We start from the raw sequence: 9520 nt of genomic DNA, 5'->3' as shown, positions 1-9520 counted from the left end.
CAAATAAAAAATTTCAGTGCATAAGATCTTTAGAAATAAATGGACTTGCCATTCTTCAAACCCTCTAATCAAAGTTTCAGAGGTTTGTCCCTCCACTGGGAGAAAAGGAGCAATAACAATGGTGAGAAAATTTTCTTTGGGATACATGGCTGTTTTGAGAATATTATTTCCTTATGTAGAACCTACTAAATAAATAGCTCTAAGAGCCTATCTATAGATCTAAAATATATGTATACAGAAGGAATTGATATATTGATTTGTAAGGTATGTTCTGTGAATAGTATATATTATATACTATTGTGGTAAGATATACAGATTATATATTATTAATTAAATACCAATTAATAAATATTGTGGTAATTAATATATATTGTGGTAATTACTAATTTTATCTGTTTAAAGTACAAACTAGTCTTCTACCTAGAGGACATGAAAAGGCTTGAGGAGCATCTTTCCCTGACAAAGACTTAACTTCATACAGTGATCTCTTTGGAATTGACTTGAGTAGATGAATTCTCTTAGTATACTTGAAAAGAAAAATGACTTAGAACTTATCAGAGATGACAAAAAGTTTTTTGAAAGAAGGGAAGAAATGATTGAGGAATAAAACCATAAAGAAGAAAGATCTTGGGGGGGGGGCAGGGAGGAGAGGGAAGGGAAATACAATAATTTATCACAGGGTTTCGAGGATCAAATGAGATCATTTGTATAAACTATTTTGTAAAACCTTAAGGTTCTACATAAATGTTGCTTATTGTTATTATTGCCAAGGCTCATTAGCTCTATAGATCGGAACTGCCAGTTCAAATGGGAATAAAATGACATAGGTAGAGGTCTGAAATGACCCTGAACAGCACCAGAGCAGTCTGACACTTCAATTTAGTCATTTATTTGGCCTGATCTTATTCTTTCTGAAAGCATGTTGGTTCCTACTGATCCTCACATTAAAAAAAATTACTAATGAACAATCTCCTTTCTAACATTTCCCCAGAAATTTAGATTTTGTTTACCATTCAATAGTTTCCAAAAAACTAATGTTGTGGAAAATGTGGACATTTGTCCTTTCTGGCCTTTATCTCAGTTCTTTTAACTCATCTCTATATGCCAGGTGTTCCAGACTGGTCACCAGATCATTTTTACATACACTTGTTCATCAATGTCCTTCCTAAAACATGGCATCAGAACTAAATACAACCATGCATGCATGTCCGACCGGTAGAGAATATATTGAGACTATCAATCTTCTTGTTTTGTTCATTATACTACTATTCATTTGGCCTAATATGTTCTTTTTTTGGCAACTGCATCATACGATTGACTCATATGGAGCATGAAATCAACTAAAATCCCCAGATATTTTTCACATGAATTGTCTTCTAGTTTTCTCTCCACCATCTTGCACTTGTGGTTTATTTTTTATCCGACATGTGGGATTTAACATTTGCTTCTGTTAAATGTCATCTTCTTGATGTTAATCCATTGTTTCAGCATGTCAAGATCTTTTTCTATTCTGGTTCTGTCCTAAGTCTCTTCTAGATTTACCTAATCTACAAACTGGATAAGCATGATATCTATGTCTTCATCTGAGTCAATGATAAAAAGGTCACGTTGTCCTGGCATGTTTGTAAGAAGTACTAGCAAGGAATCTCTTCTCAAAAATATTTCCCCTGTTAGTTTGGCCACCTTAGCAAAATTTATTCTTTTGAGTTAAGGTAACCCTGTAAAAATGTAGTTACCCTTGGAATTGGGTATTCATACCTTATTGTGAACGACTTTGTAAACCTGGGTTTGTCCCACCAACTCTGGAGTCATTAACTTGGAGACTCCGTGAATCAAGGTAGACATCCTTGTGAGCAGAAAATACATATGTGTTCCCCAAGTTCCAGTAAATTTAGTTATACTTTAAAGGCAGAGGAATGGTGACCATTCAGGGGAGACAAAGGGTCTGGATAGAACCTCAGCCAGTTCTCCATTATAATCTATTTGATCAGGGACCGGAACAATGGCTGATAGCCTTCACCTAGTTGATGGAGACAAGAGGAGCCTGTGGAAGCCAAAATGTCAATGAGAATAGGAGAGAGTGAAATGCAGGCCAGATGAGATGGGGGAACAAATTCCTGTCGTGTCCTACCAACCAGTGGGAGAAGGGGAAAAGGGAGCAAGGGGGAAAAATCCAATTTTGTCTTTTCCCAGGTATATCCTCATGAAGTCAGCATTTAGGTGAGTTCATCACTGGTTGCTCACTTTTGTTCTCTCTGCTATTCAAAGATGTTATTTAAAAAAAATTGGAAGGCTATCAACTTGTGTTTGTTTGGTTGCTGAGTGTGTGGAATGAGATTAAGAAAGGGAGGAAGTCAAAGTCTGACAGGGAGGAGGAAGATTTATTTATTTATTTATTATTCCTGCATCAAGGACAGGGTGTGTGTGTGCCACTGGGTGGGAAAAGCTGATGAGAGAGAATGGCTGTTATTTTCATTCATTTTCAGATGGTATGTGCATCTGGATCATACCTTACACACACACACACACACACACACACACACACAGACCCCCTAAGATAGCTAGTTTAAACACCTCCCATAATAGACAAAGAAGCCACTTCTTTTGTCTGAAGTCTCCTTGGTTCTCCTGGCTCTGTAGCAAAGCAATTACCAAGCCTAATGTGTGACCTGGGAGTGGGGAGGCAGAACAAAAGCAGGCTGGTAGACTATGGTGATTCTGGGGCTGGCTAACTGTCTTTATCTGGCACTTAGAGACTTTCTGGCCTTCCTCTAGCATATCTCCAAACAGATCTTTTAACAGATTACTTTTTGCCTTTCAGATAGTTAAGAACTGGATCCTGAGGGAATGACACTTTCAGAGGGAGCAAACAAGGGGTTAACTTTGGATCACAGGGTACTGCCTGAGCCCGGCAGTTGTGGAATAAGTGTGTGTGTGTGACAGAGAAGTGTGTAGAGGGGCAGAGAGGCTGGGATATCAAGAGGCTGTACAGGAGCACAGAAAAGGAAAGTGTAAAGACTTTGAGCTTAATTTTGGCTTTATGATTCACACTTCTTCTTCCTGGGGCCAGACCTGACTCCCAATACTGAAGCCGTAATGGTTGCATGTTATCAAGTTGAATTTAAAAATCTTGTCTAGGTGTGGGTTAGATTAACAATTATAATATGTAATAAAATATAATATGGTATGATATTATATATGATACAATATGGCATAATATGATATAAATAATATGATATGATATGACATCATATCTTATGTATCATATCATATTATATGTAATAATATATAATAATAAAATTATACTAGTTTCCACAAGACTCAGGTTGGGTGTCACTTTCTAAGGCCTTTCCTGATTACCCCACAGATGATAGTACTTTCTCCTTCATTACTTTATATTTATTTTGTTTATATTATATGTGTGCATATAAAAATATACATATATGTGTGTATAAATGTACATACATTCTTAGATGTAGAGATACATAGATATAAGCATAGATATAGACATAGACATAGATGTGGACGTAGACTTAGATACACGTCATTTCCCCCAATAGAGCACAATTTCCTTGAATGCATGTCTCATTTTCATTTTTGTCCTTGTATCCTCAACATCTTGCTTGGTACCTGGCACACAGTAGGGGCTTAGTTAAGGCTCACTGATTGATAACTTGGTTATACACATACATATATGTGTGTATATGTATATACATTCTTAGACATAGACTTTTCTTTTCTTCGGTCCTTCTTCACCGATATTTCTTGGCAACTTGAACAAAAAATGAAATTTATATTTTATCTTCCTCCTCTAAAATTTATACTGTGAACCTCAGTATTTTCTATCTGTACTAGGTGAGTCCCTTGAGGGGGATTTCATTGTCTTAAGTAGACCAAAAAAAATTTCTATATCTGCTAGAGCTCTAGAGGGCCAGAGAAGCAGCAAATCATAACGGACAGAGGGCTGGCCTTTGTAGCAGGAAGACCTGGGTTCAAATCCTGCCTCTAACACATCCTGGCTATATCACCCTGGGCATGTAACTCCTCAGTGCTCTCTAGGCAATTCTCTAAGGCTCTAAAGGACAGAGTGTTTAAATTGGAATCAAGAAGAGCTGAGTTCAAATCCTGCCTCGCACTCTCCCTAGATGAATGAACCAGGGCAAGTCACTTAACTGCTGTCTTACTCAGTTTCCAATAATAGCATTTACCTCACAGGGGTCTTGTGCGGATCGAATGATTTAACATATTTAAAGCACTTTGGAAATCTTAAAATGCTACGCAAACACTAGCTCTCTTTATCAGCTGTTAAGTCATAGAGAAGGTGAAGACCTTCAGTAAGAAGAGAAAGCTCTGTCCTATGTTAATGGTGTCATAGGCCCAGTCTTGATCCCACTGGAGGTCTAAATTTCTGTAGGGAGATGAGGAAGGAGTCACAGATGGAAGCAGGTACTTTACCTACCTGTGCTAGGTGGCCTGGAGTCAGGAAGGCCTGAGTTTAAATCCACTTACTAGCTGTGTGACCCTGGACAAGTCACTTCACCCTGCTTGCCTCAGTTTCCTCACCTGTACGATGAGCTGGGGAAGGAAATGGCAAACTGCTCTGGTATCTTTGCCAAGAAAACCCCAACTCAGGTCATGAACATTTGGACATGACTGAACAATGACCACAACATTCAAACATGGTTATAATATAGCTGCTGAATATCTCTACAAGTTGGGTTTGAGATGCTCCTGCAAAACGTCATTCTCCAGCAGATGGAATCAAAACAAATATTTATCTTGTTTTTTCAGGGGGTAGCCTTTACTTATGAGTCATAGGATATGCTGATTTGTGCAGTTTTTTTTAAGATTAACATATTCATTCTGTTTGGCAAGATTTGGATTTTTCCCTCTTTATGTACTATTTAACTTTCCCAATGTCAGAAGTAAATGAAAGAAAAATGTGGACAATGGTTGGGTATGCCTTCCCTAACAAAGGGATTCTGCTTTTAGGGCAGCCTGTGTCTTACTAAAAGGGTATAATCATGGTCTGAGACTGAGTGCAGGGGTCAGAGGGAAGGATATGTATGTTTATGGAGAGCTAGAACCTTGACTATGTCCCCTGTAATTTCATTGGCTTATCCCTGACTATATATATATATATATCCTTAGCTGGGTTGACTTTTATTCTCTCTCCTATTTTTGCTTCCAAAAATGATAAGGCCTTCACGAGTTCCTATCTGGAATAAAGTAGAATGATTTGGATCTGGGTTAGTCCAAGAGTTAGAAAGCATTCCATGAAGTGACTACCGCACTCTTCTTACAAGGTACAGTTTTGGGCTTATAAGATAAAGACTTGGGTTCAAATCCCCATTCTACCATTTTCTGTGAGTCCTTGGACAAGTCACTTAATTTTTCAGACTCAGTTACCTCACCTTTAAAGCAGAGACATGAATTAATTTTAAATTTAAATAAAATAAATAAATAAAAATAAAATTTAAATAAATAAATTAATTGAAGCTAATTAATTACCCCCCACCACTACCACCAAACATAAAGGGTAAAAAAGGATGAAGCTTTATAAAGGCAGTTAGTCAGTCGATAAGCATTTATTAGGCATTGTGCTAAATGATAGGGATAGATAAAAAGGCAAAAATCTGTCCATGCTCTCAGGGAGCTCAAAGTCTACTGGAAGAGACAACATGAAAACAATTGAACAATTATGTACAAACAAGATATTTACAAATAAGATACACATACATACATACACACACATGCACATGGTGTAGTGGACAGCATACTGGCTATGAAGTCAGAGGATCTGAGTTCAAATCCCATATCTGAGGCTTACTACCTATAAGACTTTGGGAAAAATCACTTAATCTTCATGGGCCTCAGTTTCCTCATCTGTAAAGTGAGAGAACTTGACTAGAGGGTCTCTGAGTTCCCTTCTATGTCAAGATTTATAGTACTAATTGTGAACTGTTCCAAAGAACAGGACTAAGAGCTGTGAATATAGTATTACTGAACTAAACTGAATGCTCAAAATAACTGTTTTTAGGTATAGCTTATTGTTTACAAATTGTCACGGTGCCAGATGTTAGCCACAGTGCTTTTAAAAAATCATTGATAAGCATAACCTTGTAGATCCTTATTGTCGAGCAACATAAATCGTTTGCATTTGTAGGTTTGTTTATATGCACATGTTTTATTCCCTGGGAAATCAGAAGAACAAAGTATTATGAGCTGGCTCCCAAACAAATGGGGACTTGAAAAGAATTTCTAAACAAAAGGGTTTTGATCATGGAAGTCTGTAAGATTGTTTTGGTTCATCAGGTGAAACACCAGACATAAGAACTGAATGCCAGGGGATCATAGATTTTGAACTGAAGAGGAACCCAGGGGCCAAACAAACCACTAGAAAGGCATGATCATGTGTGCATTCCAGAACCCTCGATCAACCCTGTGCAGCAAATACCCGGCCTTCTTACCTCTTCAGCAATCCATCACATCGCTGTCCCAGTGCCTGAGGCCTAGTGGGCTTTAGCAGTTTGCTGAAGATCATTGTTAGTGGCAGAATTGAGACAAGCCCCCAAGTCTGGCTCCCAGTCTAATTTGTTTCCCATTACCCTATATTATTCTAGGTCCTTGAACCTACCCCATACCAAAAACCAAAAGACCAGCTAAAGCCATTAGCTGATTTGTCTAAGACTGTGGCTCCGTGTGCCTGCTCTAGTCTATGTACCTTAGAGAGCTAGACTTTGAGTCAGGAAGATCTGAATTTGAATTTCTGCCTCATGCCCTTACATGTGTGAATCTTGGCAAGTCACTTCACTTTCTGGGTTTCAGTTTACTCATATGTAAAATGATAAGGTTAGACTTAAGGACCTCTAAGGTCTTTTCTGGTTTTAAATCTGTGAACCTGTGATCCCTTTTCTGGTTGTCCTTCCATCACCAATATTCTCTGAGTCTTTGAAGGAGAGGAGGCAGGCTTTCTTCTTTTTCCCCTGCACCTGAAATGAGTACATTACCTTTCTCTCAAGAGTTTTGAACAGTTTTACTATTAAGTTCCATAATCGTCTTCTTTTTACATGAAAAGTTTTTACTATAACAAAGACATCATACAATTTTTATGATCTTGGTCTTTCCTTCTTGCCTTTGTACAAGGCCAAAAGAGAAACATTTGCAACTTTTACAACCTTGAATGGGACTCCAGGAATATCACCAAAAGCATGACCTTTTTGACCAAATCCAGCAACCAAAACATCATCGTTTTCCTCAATAAAGTTCAAGCAGCCATCACTGGGAACAAAGGCAGTGATTTTTTTTGCCGTTCTTATTCAGCTGGACTCTCACACACTTCCTGATGGCAGAATTGGGCTGCTTGGCTTCCACACCAACTTTTTCCAAGGCAATCCGTTTGGCATGAGATGCTCCTCCAAATGGGTGGGCCTTCAAGGCAGTGCCCAAATGAGCTTTCTTGTATTGTTTGTCATTCCACTTTTGGTCTCTCCTGTGGCTTTGGAATTTTCTAGCAGCACAAAGGCCACAGCACTTCCCCATGCTGCTGCTGTCCAGGCCGAGAGAAAAGAGAGCCATAATCTTCTTATAGCTAGACTTCAACTCCTCCACTATTAAATGGATAAATGACCCATATGTTCAAATATATTTATAGCTCTACTTTTTGTAGTAGCAGCTAAGGAGAGGTCGTTGGGTAATAGCTGGACAAATTATGGCATTTAAATGTAATAAAATACATAATTCTAAAATGTCATAAGAAAGGATGAGAGATAGTTTCAGGGAAACCTGGGAAGACTTGTATGAACAGATATGGAGCAAAATGAAGAGAACCAGGAGAACAATTTACACAATAACAACAATATTATAAAAACAAACAACTTTGGAAGATTTAAAAACTCTGAACAATGTAATGACCAACCATAATCCAGAGGACTGATAATGAAGCATGCTGCCCACCCCTGTCAGAGAGGAGAGCAGCTCAAAATGCACAATGAGACATAGATTTTTGGATATGGCCAATGTGGGGATTTGTTTTCCTTGACTATGCATATTTTTACAAGAATTTTTTCTTTTGGGGCAGCTAGGTGGTGCAGTGAGTAGAGCACTGGCCCTGGAGTCAGGAGGACCTGAGTTCAAATCCGGCCTCAGACACTTGGCACATGTACTAGCTGTGTGACCTTGGGCAAGTCACTTAATCCCAACTGCCCTGTCAAAAAAAAAAACTTAAAAAAGAAAAAGAATTTTTTCTTTTTCAATTGGGGGTGGGGATAGGTGGGAGAGAGGAAAAATAAATGTATATTGAAATAAAAATGTTTTTAAGGAAAAATTAATGTGTTTTAAAAAGAAAATCATTACTTGGTGACCAAACTCTAGTGATGAACCTCTCCAAAAATTAACTAAATAAATCATAGAAGTTTTGGGCGCCTAGGATAGTGCATACAGTACACATTTAATAAATATTTGTTGAATTGAATGAACAATTAATCCTAATCTTATTGCACACTTATAGGGAAACTATGTCTTTTTTTCTTCTTAATTCTTCTTCTTTTGACTAATTGACTCTCCTTCTAGATCTGGTCCTTGAAGTCAGTTGGCCTAATCTTATCTGGGCTGGATATTAGATAAAATTCCAGGGGTTTGACTGATAAACTCACTCCTGCAAAGCATTTCACTGTTTTAATCCTTTTAGAAGCCCTTCCACCCAAAGTAGTTCCAGGTGTGGGACCCCCAATCTGTAGCAACACTCTACTTCCTATGGATCCACCAGAGGAATCCTTCTCTCAGGTGTTAGGCCTGCAAGAAACTTACACTCAGGTCCTTTACTCTCTGTTAAGAGGCCTTGTCCTTGACTTCTCCCTATATGAGAAAGACTTTCCTCTACATGGATTCCAAATAATTTCCTCCCTTGGGTTTCAGTCTTCCTGAATAGACAGTTGCCTATTTCCGACTTTGGCTATTGTTTTTTTTTTAAGGTTTTAATTATATCTTACATTTATTCCTCCTGAATAAATGGGTACATCCCCTGAACAGAGAACAGGAGAAAGTACTCAGCTTCAGCTATTGTTGATGGTCTCTGATGGCCTCCTTCTTCCTCTTGCTTTGACCTGCCCTACTGATTGGAATGTTACCTGTTAGTGTGCCAGTGATGGAACCAATGACGCATCTTTGCATTACAGTTGTTTGAGAGATACCATTCTGAGAGCTGTGTCTTCTCTTTTAGTGTCTGCCAGATGGTTTTCTATGGTTAAAGCAGGCTCCTATTAACCTTTCAGGAATTACCTCTTCTGTCAGGCTTCCCTCTCTCTCTGTCTCTTTCCAATTTTTCTTGCAACATGCTTATTGGGATCCATGTTGTACTAGCTGAGTACTCCTTGAGGTCAGGGGCTGTTTCATTTTTATCATTGTAGCACCAACAACCAGCACAATATCTTGCATAGAGTAAGAATTTAATAAATGCTTGTTGAATTGATTTGAATCTGACCTTTATGTAGTATACCCCTAGATGAGCCAATCTCCCATC

General features: G+C 38.3%; 1 pseudogene; it reads right to left on the bottom strand.

The window, feature by feature from the left end:
• Positions 1-7095: 7095 nt before the first annotated feature.
• Positions 7096-9276, bottom strand: LOC118848771 (annotated as a pseudogene).
• Positions 9277-9520: the final 244 nt, after the last annotated feature.

Source organism: Trichosurus vulpecula, chromosome 4 (assembly GCF_011100635.1).
Source record: "Trichosurus vulpecula isolate mTriVul1 chromosome 4, mTriVul1.pri, whole genome shotgun sequence".
NCBI lineage: Eukaryota > Metazoa > Chordata > Mammalia > Diprotodontia > Phalangeridae > Trichosurus > Trichosurus vulpecula.
This window is presented reverse-complemented; position numbering and strand designations above follow the sequence as displayed.